General features: G+C 40.5%; 1 long non-coding RNA gene across 3 annotated transcripts in view; it reads left to right on the top strand.

Moving 5' to 3' along the window:
- LOC140612150 (uncharacterized) overlaps positions 1-12,304 on the top strand; it is a 128,626-nt gene that overhangs the window by 26,856 nt on the left and 89,466 nt on the right. For all 3 annotated transcript variants that reach the window (XR_012013466.1, XR_012013464.1, XR_012013465.1), the window contains exon 2: positions 9,523-9,596. This is a non-coding gene — a long non-coding RNA (uncharacterized lncRNA). The remainder of the gene's footprint in view (positions 1-9,522; positions 9,597-12,304) is intronic.

Genomic DNA, 12,304 nt, shown 5'->3' with positions numbered 1-12,304 from the left:
TTTAAGATTTTTAAGTAATCACTACATACAACATGGGGCTTGAACCCACAACCCTGAGATCAAGAGTTGCACGCTCCGTCAACTGAGCCAGCCAGGTGTGCCTCCTTTATTTCCTTTTAAAATGCTTAAGTCTTACTTTTTCTGGAATATTTTGTTGAAGATTTTATTTATTTATTTGTGAGAGAGAGCATGAGGGAGAGGAAGAGGCAGCTTCACCACTGAGGAGAGAGCTCAATCCCAGGGGCTCCATCCCAGGACCCCGAGATCATGACCTGAGCTGAAGGCAGATGCTTAAATAGCTGAGCCACCCAAGTGCCCCTAATCTTCCTGGAATATTTTTAATGTTTACAAAGTAAGGAATCACATGGATATCTTATTTTCCAATCACCACTAATTTATTAGCTCTTCCTTCCTCCACTTAATCCCACCTCTGTCATATATCGAGTATCCACACATGTGGTTGTGTTCCACTTCTACTGAGCTATTTGTCTCTCACACTCTCTCATTTCTCTGACTTATGAATGGGATCATTTTTTTTGTATTACATTGTCTAATTAGTTATTCTTGGTACATACAGTTACCAGTTTTTGTATGATGAGCTCATATTTGCCAGTCTTGCCGAATCTTTCATTAATGGTATATTTCTGACTTGAATTAAAGAGGCCTAGTTCCTACTCTCAGCTTTATCATTAACAAGTTCTGTGACCTTGAGAAAGTTACTAGTGTCACCAAATCTCAATGTTCTCTTTGGAAAGGGGCAGGTCATAATTATCTAATTCATGAGTTGGGTTGTTGTGAAGGGTAAGAAAATGGATGTAGATAGCCCGACGTTAAGTAGAGATCCCCAAAATGCTAGGTTCTTGTAAGAATCTTATTGTCTGGCAAAGAGTCTGATAATTAATAGATGTGTAATAAGGCTAATGAAATTAAAATTTACAAACACACACACACACACACACACACACACACACTGAAGACCCTTCTTGCCCTCCAAAGCTCCAGGTTACACAGGTTACTAGGACATTTCTCTAGTTAGGATGTCACAAGCTTCACTGTTTTTTTTTCTTTCTTGAATAAGAACATACTATCCCTTTTATTAAAGAAATACAAAATATTAGGCTACGGGAAACTATTCTGGGGGAGATAACCACTGGAAGGACACAAAGTCATCTCTTGGTTTCAGGTAAGATGCATGTGCTTTATGTGATTCATTAGAGATCTTAAAGCTGTCAGGGGAAAAATGGCCATTACAATTATGTGACTTTAAAGTATTTTCCAAAAGAGCCATATCTGTCATCAGTTATGAAAGCTGACCAAATGTGCATGATGACAGACAGACAGCTGGTTCTCATTCATATTAAGTTCCTCTCAAGCAAAAGGAATGCTAAGGCAATCTGGCCTCATATTATGTTGATTCCAAAGTAATTACATTTGTTATTTCCTGGCGATGCAGTAAATCAAGCTGTGGCAAGTAGGTGGATATTTCACAGAAGTAATTTCGGAGACCATTAAATACGATCACGTGGTGTGTTGAACCCTCTTCTGCCTCAAGACAAATATTGTCCAGTGCAGGTGTGGGGGAAGGGAGAGAGTGAGAAACAAACTTATTTCCTTGAAAAGATGGGAAACGCAGGGTTTCCTACATGCAGAGCAAAATTTGTAAGAAACAAAGGGGTTCAGTGAAGGCATGTGTGGTCAAAGGAATGGACAGACTGCCCCTGTGCGAGAGATTTGCTATCTCTCTGTTCTCACTCCAGAGGCTGCCAAGTCCAGCTGCTTCCCAGGCAGTCATGTGCCTCCCCCAAACACACCTGCTATCCCAGCACTTTACTCTGGGGTAGGCCGGCCATTCATTAATGTCTACAGCACAAGGGTTTATGACCCTTCTGATTTCATTATAGTTAGAAACTCTGTAGAGCTTACTCCCATTCACATAAAGGCCAAATGCTTTTAGAAGCCTTTAATAAACCGATGGCCTAAAGGCTAAATTCAGGAGGGAATCTAATATAGGCACTAAAGGATCATTTTGTTGTCTAAAAAGTCTCCGTTCAAAAAATGGACATAAGTCTTCTTTTAGCCTGTGATCTGACCTCGCTTTGATACCAGCTTCCTAAAGTGTTATCAAAATGCAAGAATAAAGAAAACAAAGCTGAATTTGACTTTAAAGGGCATCCGATTTGCCTAGAAGTAAAATTAAGACTCACTGACTCTAACATTTCTTCCTGTAGACATCAGAGATTTAGTTATCAATTGCTCAATGCATTTTAAAGAATCGGAGAATAAAAAAATCTGGAATGCTTTAGAGGAGCACTGCCTGGAGGCCTTAGGAAAAGATGACCTCTGGAAGACCTACCCAGCTCTGCGCCATTCCTTGGGAGAGCACACAAAATGGATCCGTGTGTACAGCGGCAGAGGAAGGCAGGGCTCTTGACCCATTAAGGGGAGGTTAGTTTCAGCTGCCATGAAATAATTCAACCCAGTGGTGCAGACTTTTCACTTTGAAACTCTTCAGAGAAATCGGGTCTTTCTCAGTGTTTCCCATCTTTGTTTAACTTGGCCAGTGTTTGTCAGTTATTTAGCTCATAGCCCATTGAATTTCATTCAGGGAATCTGGAATCAGAAGTGACATAAACATATGGGGGCATGGGGGAGAGAGGGAGAGAGGGAGAGAGGGAATGAGAATTACCAAATGGGGAAAAAAAGACTTTTTTTTTTTTTTGCTTAATTTTGTTTCTTTCTCTCCAGATCAATTTACTTCATCTACATATTATATTTCAAAAATGGCCAGGGACGGCTTATTTTGAGGGAAGTGGGTTTTGGTTCCTTATTTTGGGGAACATTTGCAATTCCAAAATATTCACTAAGTAAAATTAGTTTTTTATTTTTAAAGTAAGATTTATTTGGTAAATGGAAAGAAAAATGAATAAATATGTATAATGCATACAGTGTATTGTATATACACATAAGACATCACCTTTAGCAGATCCACAATACAGATAGTATAGAAAGTTCTGAGAAAAGCAGAATAGAGGAGCCCACACAAAATGGTGTGGAATTGTGGGTGAGAAATAGTCATTATATGTCTCTTTATTTATTCTTTTCTTTCCTCTACTTCGTATGAAGATGTCACAGACTTTCTGCTCTGTGGGGCCCACAATGCCGGCCGTGCCTAGGCTGGGTTTTACGTGCTCATTCCCCCCATCTGGGGAGCACCACGCTGTGGCAGGAGCCTCAGCTGCGTGGGGATCCAGACTTTCCTGCTAGTTTTCCCACTAACCATCTGCGTGCCCTGGGAGACCTCACTTCATCCCTTAGCCCCTCGTTTCTGCACTTAACTTGATATAAGGTGGATTTGCAGTACAGTTTCATTAATTAATTAACGAGTATGGATTTGACCCGGAACTTGGAGACTTAAGGCTCCCCCTGTCCCATTCAGTAGTTCTGGTCACCATTTTTCACTCAGAAAAATCAATGGATTTTTACTGCATTGGCTGACAAGATGGCATATCAGCTAGCAAACTTAGCATTTCTAGATATGTCAAGAAAGGTGCACTTTAATATTATTAAGAAATTCCTGGGGATCCCTGGGTGGCGCAGCGGTTTGGCGCCTGCCTTTGGCCCAGGGTGTGATCCTGGAGACCTGGGATCGAATCCCACGTTGGGCTCCTGGTGAATGGAGCCTGCTTCTCCCTCTGCCTGTGTCTCTGCCTCTCTCTCTCTCTGTGACTATCATAAATAAAAAAAAAAAAAAAAAAGAAAAAGAAATTCCTGAAATTGTTTGTTTCAGCCTTGGGGTTTTAAGCTATGCTGATTTTGCATACTTTTCAAAATGATTTAAAATAATTGCACCCCTTCGTCTAGCATGATGTAACCTTCCTCCAAAGCACATGGCTCAGGGAGCACAGCATAAGTTAGATGTCGGGTCCATTCACCCTCCTCAGCCAGGAAACACCACTGTGTAGCACACTGTGAAACAATACGTGGGGGCCCAGGAGGTATCGTGTGCATGACAATTCCAAGGCATGCGTAAACCTTACACTACCTGGGAAGCGGTCATGTCTCCTTCCAATCACTGATAGGTACAGTTTGGCTTAAAATCAGAGGTCTCGGGCAGCCCAGGGGGCTCAGTGGTTTAGAGCCGCTTCAGCCCAGGTCATGATCCTGGAGACCCGGGATCGAGTCCCACGTCGGGCTCCCTGCATGGAGCCTGCTTCTCCCTCTGCCTGGGTCTCTGCCTCTCTCTCTCTCTGCTCTCTGTGTCTCTCATGATTTTAAATAAAATCTTAAAAAAAAAAAATCAGAGGTCTCCAGAGTAAGGAACTGTAAAGGGAGCATAAGATGATCTATGAGTATGCCAAAGGATTATAATAAAAATTTAATTTACATTAACCTTAAAAAATTAAACTTCACCAATTTTCTGGTGATTTTGTGTGTGTGTGTATTAAAATAAATAAAATACGATATTTACATTTTACCTATTTTTAAATACAATTCACTGGCAATAAGTATGTTCACAGTATTAGGCAACCATCACTACTATCTACTTCCAAAACTTCTGCAGTATCCCAAACAGAAACTCTGTGTCCATTAAACAATAATTCCCCCCCGTTCGCTCTTCCCCTTCGCTCATGGTAACTTCTATTCTACTTTCTATCTCTACGAATTTGTCTATCAGTGTCCATATTGTCTCATTTGAATGGAATCATATATTTATCCTTTCTTGTGTAGCTATTTCAGTTAGCTTAGTGTTTTCATAGTTCATCCATGATCAGAATTTTACTCCTTTGAGGCTGAATGGTATTCCATTGTATGGGTTTACCACATTGGCTTATTTATTCATCCGTTGAAGGACATTTGGGTTGTTTCTACCTATTGGCTATTGTGAATAATGCTGCTATGAACACTGGCATTCAGGTATCTGTTTTAGTCCCTGTTTTGAATTCATTGGGGTATAGACCTAGAATTAGAAGCCCGGATCACATGATAATTTTATGTTTAACTCTTCAAGGAACCACCAAACTCTCTCCACAGTGACTGTACCACTTTCCATAACCACTAACAGAGCATGAATTTCCAGCATCTCTACATTGCCAGTGCAGGTTATTTATTTTATTCTTTACAGCAGCTAGCCTAATGGATGGGAAGTATTGATTGGCATTTTCCTGATGATTAATGATGTTGAGAATGTTTTCATGTGCTCATTGGCCATTTGTATATCTTCTTCAGAGAAATGTCCACCTAAGTCCTTTGCCCACTTTTTAATTGAGCTGCTCATTTTTTTTTGTTGTGGAATGATAGGAATGTTATGTATTCTGGACATTAATTCCTTATCAGATATATGATATGAAAATATTTACTCCTATTCCATGAATTATCCATTCACTCTGTTGGTCGTGTCCTTCAATGTACAGATGTTTTAAAACTTTGATCAAGTGGGACACCTGGGGGGTCAGCGGTTGAAGCCTGCCTTTGGCTCAGGTCGTGATCCCAAGATCCTGGGATTGAGTCCCACATCGGGATTGCTTCTTCTTCTGCTTGTCTCTGCCTCTCTCTCTGTGTCTCTCATGAATAAATAAAATCTTTAAAAAAAAAAAAACTTTGATAAAGCCCAATTTATCTATTTTTTGTTATTCTTTGCACAACTAAATATATTCATTACCGGTGATGTCTTATCCACCACATGACCATTTGTCATCCGGTGTAGAAGCTATTTTGTAGGTAGGATAGGAGTTCGATATCATGAAGAGTTGGTAGTGGTAGCTTCATGTGACTGGTTATTACCAGTGTAGTGTAATGCCTTGTAATTCAAGTGTTTCCAGAAGTTGATGTTTGGGTCATATTTTTATGTTATTTATATATATATATTTGTATTTTCATTTATCTCTTTGCTAAATTAACATTCACAATTGTGGAACCAAATCATAAAGAAAATATTTTACCGAAAATTCAAGTGCAAAATAAAACTAATAATGTAAGCTGAAGGCAATAATAAGACCATAGCAGAGTTGACACTTCTACTCTTTGTAGCAGCTCTTTATCAGCCACATTAAGAGGATCTGACAAGAAGTCAGTAAAAATTAACAAATATCAACGCAACTATTTAAAAATATGTATTTAACTCAACTATGTTTAACCGCATATCAAAGTAAGCATACCTTGTGTGTTAGGGTATTAGTCGATGTATGGACATATGAAAATTTGTAAGATACTTATAAATATTTAATTTATTTTTTTTAAATATTTAATTTATTATATCATTTTAAATACATTTTAAAAACTATTGCATCTAGAACATATTTTTAGGGTAGGTTAATACCATACATGTACATAAATTTTTATATAACCAACATTTACTGGGGACGCATCCTCCAATTTTTCTCATTGATATGGGTATTTTAAAAAGTTTAGGGTCCACTGGAATGCATAAAAAGAAGTAAACTTACAGATATATTTATCTATCAACTTTGTCATATGGAAAACTGGCACATTTTTATGCCTAGAATTTCCTCTCATTTAAAAAATGTAACGTTGACTTGATTCCAGTCTGTTTGGCAAAAGTTCCCTGATGGATCACTGCAAAGGCAACAAAGCATTAGCACATTTGGCTTTATTATTTATGTGACAACAAGTGTGTTTTTTCGTTTGTGTCTATACAGAGTCTGTGTATATATAGTTGAGTAATCCTTGGGACAAAACACTTGTAACCCCAGGAGACTGGTCTGATTCCCAAAGAAAATAGCACAGCTGAGTTGTGTGGTGAAAGCCATGCTGGACCTCCGTTGTGTTAATAAAGAAGCTAATTTTCTCAACTGCAAACTGTGGATAATCCTTCACGTTGAATCTGGGGTTCTCAATGTACCGTTCTATTATCCAAGCTCATAGATTTGCTAGGGTCCTTATTTACCCAGACATGCTCCCACTGTTTACCCTTCTGCCCATTTCACTGCTCATTAGCACATCCATCCAAGTGAACCAGGGCAGGGATGGGAATTTTATTTGGTGGCTTTATTCCTTTGTTGTTTACATTGGCATGAAAGTTTTGGGTTATACATGAATCTTCTTTACCCATATGGATCTTGACTTCACAGCCATGGATAATCAACTGCCAATCAAACCTACTTTCAAAACATCCATCTTAAAACTAAGACAAGCTTTTCTGATCATGCTTTAGATGATCATAGTTGTAAAGCTGCTTATGAGAAAACCTGGAATTTTGATGTGACTTTATAATAAACTTATGCACTAGAAGGGCAGCAAAGCCAGGCTAGATACTGAAAATTTTTATACTTGAAACAACCTGAAGTTAATCGAGAAAAATGTATTCAGCTTGTAGTTATGCCCCTCACTTAAAACCTGCAGGTTGGGGGCCCCTGGGTGGCTCAGTCAGTTAAGCATCTCACTCTTGATTTTGGCTTAGGTCATGATCTTAGGGTCATGAGATCGAGCCCTGTCTGACTCTGTGCTGGGTGTGGAGATTCTCTTTTTGACCCCTCAAGCCCTGGCTCATACTCTTTCTTCTCTGAAAAAAAAAAAAAAAAAGAATCACGGAGTTAGAAGGGAACCTCAAGAGCACCATATCATCTTTCCTCCTCTCTGAAATTTATAGTATATAAGGGAGTATTAACTCTCTTAACACAGAATTTCCCTGTATAATTTCCTTGAGAGACATCCTTTTTGTCCATTTCAGAGGATAATTTCTGGACTGTTTGAGGTGATGGGGAGCTTTCTACCTTCTAAAGGGGATTACCAGCACCTTAAATTGTTCAAGTCCAGATTTAATCTTCAGTTGGCTGACCCCTTCCCTTATCACATCTATCTATGGCTTTCTTACTCTTTAGTCCCAAGGAATCTGTTCTTTGGCTTTGCTTAACCTCTAGGTCGATCGTCTTTTCATTTTTCTCTAGTCTACGAGACATATTTGCTTCATATGCTTCTCTGCTTAGTCAGGATCCCACAGTCCTTCACCTCAGCTTCTCTCTTAACAACTAGCTCCACTTCCCTGGTTTCTTTTCTGAGTGTAATCCTGCAACTGGCCACGTTCAGTCCCATTGAATCATCAGACCCTGGCTATCAGAGAAACCTGTCCACTTAGAGGCCCAAATAAGAAAGGGCTCTTCTGTCCAACATGCAGCCCAGCTCTGTGTCTTCATGCCCCTGGAACCCCCAGCACATCTATGAGACCTTTGTCAACTTGTGACATTTTTCAAAGGTGCAACAGCTCTCCGAGTAGCATCAACAGATCTTACTCACTCCAATCTGCTGGTGGTTCTTGGGATGGGATGCAGAACCTGCTCAAACTGGGTAGTGGGAAAGGAGGAGTGGAGTTATGAGTGGACCAATAAAGGCAGTAGGACATTTAAATAAAATATAAACTGAGTCATTCTGAGACTTTTTATAGAATGTAGGTCACCTAATAGAGAGACTGTATTTCTTATCTATCTAAATTACAAAAAAGGTGACCAGACTCTGATCAAGAGTGATAACGTGTCAGAAAACGTCCAGGATAAATAGCCACCCACGACACCGGCTCCACATCCTGCATCAAATCATTTTTGTTTAACCTAAAAGAAGGAGAGAGACATAGAGAATGCTTGAACAGAACACTGGAGCTAGGAAGTAAATCTTCTCCAATCATAACCAAGCTGGGTTTCTTAGTTTCCTGCTTAGAAAGTAGGCGCTGAGTCAGGAATCTGGGTTTCCCAAGGCAGAGCATCCTTAATGAATGTTTAGTATATTTTTGACACAGACCAGACTCCAGAGCTTTCCCAGTGGAGGGCTAAGCCTGTGCTGTTGTTGACAAAAATGTCTTTCAAACGGCTCGCGAACAGGGACAACCCGGACTCTGCACCGGGCCAGCAGTCTGCTCCCTCTCACCCTGCACCAGGGCGTCTGCACCCTGCATGGTACTGCCTGCACAGCACAGTGTCTCTACCTCAGCCAGGAGGTTGTTCAGGTTTCTCCTGTTCAGGTTTCCCATGGCAGCTGTTCTAATCCTTCAATATTCTGCAGTTTGATGACTCAGTTACACTCACTTTATGCTCAACAGGTAATCATGCTTCCTACTTCATGGGAAATAGAGGGCATCACTGCTTAGCTAAGAACAAGTCATAAGAATTGCATCTCTTATTACAGTAGTCCCTCCCTTATGTGCAGGGGACATGTTTCAAGACCCCTAGTGGGTGGTCCCTAGAGCCTTGGATAGGATAGTATCAGACTCTACATATACTATGTTTTTTTTCCTTTACATACATACCTGTGGTAAACTTTATAAGTTTGGCACAGTAAAAAATTAACAACCATAACCAATAATAAAATAGAAATATTACAACAATACACTCTAATAAAAGTGATGCTAACATGGCCTATTTCTCTCTCTCTCAGAATGTTTTAATGTACTCATACTTCTTCTGGTGATGGGAGATGAGAAAGTGCCTACGTGGGGAGAAGTGAGCTGAATGATGTCGGAGCTATGACATAGCATCGGGCTTCTACTGACCTTTGGACCCTATTATTTGCTTTCAGATGCAGTCAGTCGACCCCTGGTAACTGAAGCCACGGAAAGTGAAACCAGACATAAGAAAGGCTGGCTGTTCCAGGTAGCGCTTTTATTGTTTTTCCAAGTGGTCTCATTAATATTAACATCACCTTTGTGTAGACTTACTCTTCCCTCCTTTCAAGACACTATGAAGCCTTGGAGAGTTCAAATCTAGGTCTGAGGAGCCACTAAGCCTCTGCTCTTTAAAAAAAAAAAATTTTTTTTAAGATGTATTTGTTTTAGAGAGAAAGTGGGTGGGGAGTTGGGGAAGGGGCAGAGAGAGAGGGAGAGAAGCAGACTCCCTGTTGAGTGTGGAGCCTGACCTGGGGCCTGATCCCATGACCCTGAAATCAGGACCTGAGCCGAAATCAAGAGTCAGATGCTCAACCAAAGGAGCCACCAAGATGCTCCACCTCTGCCCTTTTTATTACTTCATGCTTTCTCTAGAAAACAGAACATATTGAAACAAAAACTAATCCAAACCCAACCTTTTTTTCTCATCTGCTCTAGCTATCTTTTAATGTGGACAAAGATCTTAAAGTTTGGAGATCTTTTGACAAAGTAAAAGCTGAATAGAGATTGCGTTCAAGGGTGCCTGGGTGGCTTGGTCAGTCAAGCGTCCGACTTGATTTCAGGTCAGGTTATGAACTCAGGGTTGTTCAGGCTCTGCGCTGAGCATGGCGTCTGCTTGAGGTCCTCTCCATCTCCTCTCCCCCTCCCGCTCACTCTCTCTCTCAAATAACTAAATAAAATCTTTAAAAAAGAGAAATTGCATTCAAATGTGAGCAGTTGATAGGAATGCATTTCCGTACAGATTGTAATGAGGGGGGAGCATGAGGGTGAGGTGCTGGTTGAGGACAGAGTGGGTTGAGGGTGAGCTGCGGGACGGCTTCAGCGTGTGAAAGGAGGAAACTTGGGAAAACCAAATGCAAGCACTAAGTGGTTCTCAGTGTTACCTACTCTTGGCCGCGTCTGTCAGTGTGGTGACTACTTCGGCAAGAAGAAATAACCAAGGCATTGCCTCTAAAAAAGAGCAATGGCTGGAAAGTTAAGGGAGTGACTTAGGTTAAAGGTCACCGATTAGAGATCGCCTCCGTTTGTCTGAGGGTAGTCTCAATCAGTGTCTGCCCAAGTGTTAGCCAAGACTTCATTATGGTGAAAAAGAACCATCAAAATATTAATTTGTGGAGCATGGTCGTAACCCAGGGGGATAAGCCCTCAGCTCATGGATGGCAGTGTGACCAGATTCAAGGACAACATTGTTTGTTTTCCGGAGGAACATTCCACTCACTTCCTCTCTTTTTTTTTTTTTTTTTAACTTAACAAATTGTGGAACCATTCATTCTCTAGAGGTTCAAGGAAGAAAAACAAATTGTATTTAAATGAACATTTGGTATTTGGTTCAGCAAACTAATGTGACCTGGAGTCATCTTAAAAACTTTTTTTTTTTTTTTTTTTTTTTTTAGCAGAAGGAGTCTCTTTCTATGGCCCAGACACAGGTCCAAGTTCTTATTCGGCTCTGGACTTAAATTGAGTAACTCCTTATTGAAAGTAGACTGCTTGGCTGTGTGTCTCCTGGAATTGATCTCCTCCAGGACATAAATGTTCTCAGCTAATGAGACGCCTTCTTGTTATTACTTATAAAGTCACTAATAATTTTCTGAGAGTCTGTGTATAAAATTTATGTTCAGTGCGTATCCTCCCATACAATAACCTGAGTAGCTGTTTTCCCATTAAGGCAAACTCATTGCTAATGTATTTCAGTAGAAGTTTTATTCCAAAGGGTTTCTCTGGCCGTTGGAAATATTTTTTTCATAATTTTATATAAGCCGATAGGTTATTGATAGGCTTGTTTATAGATTATTCCACTGTTTATATCTCTGATTAGGAAATGCATAGGATCAATTGGGATTTTTTTTTTTTAAGATTTAATTTATTTATTCCTGAGAGACAGAGGCAGAGACAGAGGCAGAGGGAGAAGCAGGCTCCATGCAGAGCCCAATGGTGGACTCGATCCCTGGACCCCGGAGTCACACCCTGAACCTAAGGCAGGCGCTCAACCCCTGAGCCCCCAGGTGCCCCTAAAATCAATTGTTAAGGAAGTGTGATTCAGTAACACAGCTCTTTGAGGAGTATGCGAGTGAGACCTGGAGGCCGCATAGAGGTGTGACTCCCCTGCAGTCTGTCACTAAGTATCTGTTCTTCTCTGTGTAAACTGTTCATCCTGGCCTTTCTGAAGCAAGAACCAAAGTTGAGGGGAAGAGAACCGATCGGAGTTAACTCTGTATCCAGGGAACAAGCTTAAGCTAATTGTCCCATCAGGGGTTTGAATCCATGACCTTGATCAATTGAGCTAAGTGATAAGGGGAAACCTATGAGAGAAACCTGATGTCAGGTCTAAGGAACTACATGGTCTCAGGTCACCCCAGCATCAGCGTTTCAGTTGTCACTATTAACTCAAGGAATTTTGGAAACCATGTTTTTAGGAACATTTTTTGATATGCCTTACAAAGCTAGAAAATTCTTCGCCTCCAACAGTGTAGATATGGCGCCATGACAAACTCACGGGGAATGATAATAGTCTCTGGACTTACTGGGGTTACGATGGGCATTTTCAAAGCAGAAAGATTTCTTTTCTACTATATGTGTCACAATGAGAAAAAGCCATAAGGTACTAGAACTATTGCTATCATCATTCACTTCCAGAGGGAAAATGAGAATTGACTTGACTTCCTATTGGCCCATAATCCTGGGCATGAGGGAAATGTG

The sequence above is a fragment of the Canis lupus genome, chromosome 20, assembly GCF_048164855.1.
Source record: "Canis lupus baileyi chromosome 20, mCanLup2.hap1, whole genome shotgun sequence".
Lineage (NCBI taxonomy): Eukaryota > Metazoa > Chordata > Mammalia > Carnivora > Canidae > Canis > Canis lupus.
Note: the sequence above shows the minus strand (reverse complement) of the source record. Positions and strands in the feature narration are given on the sequence as shown.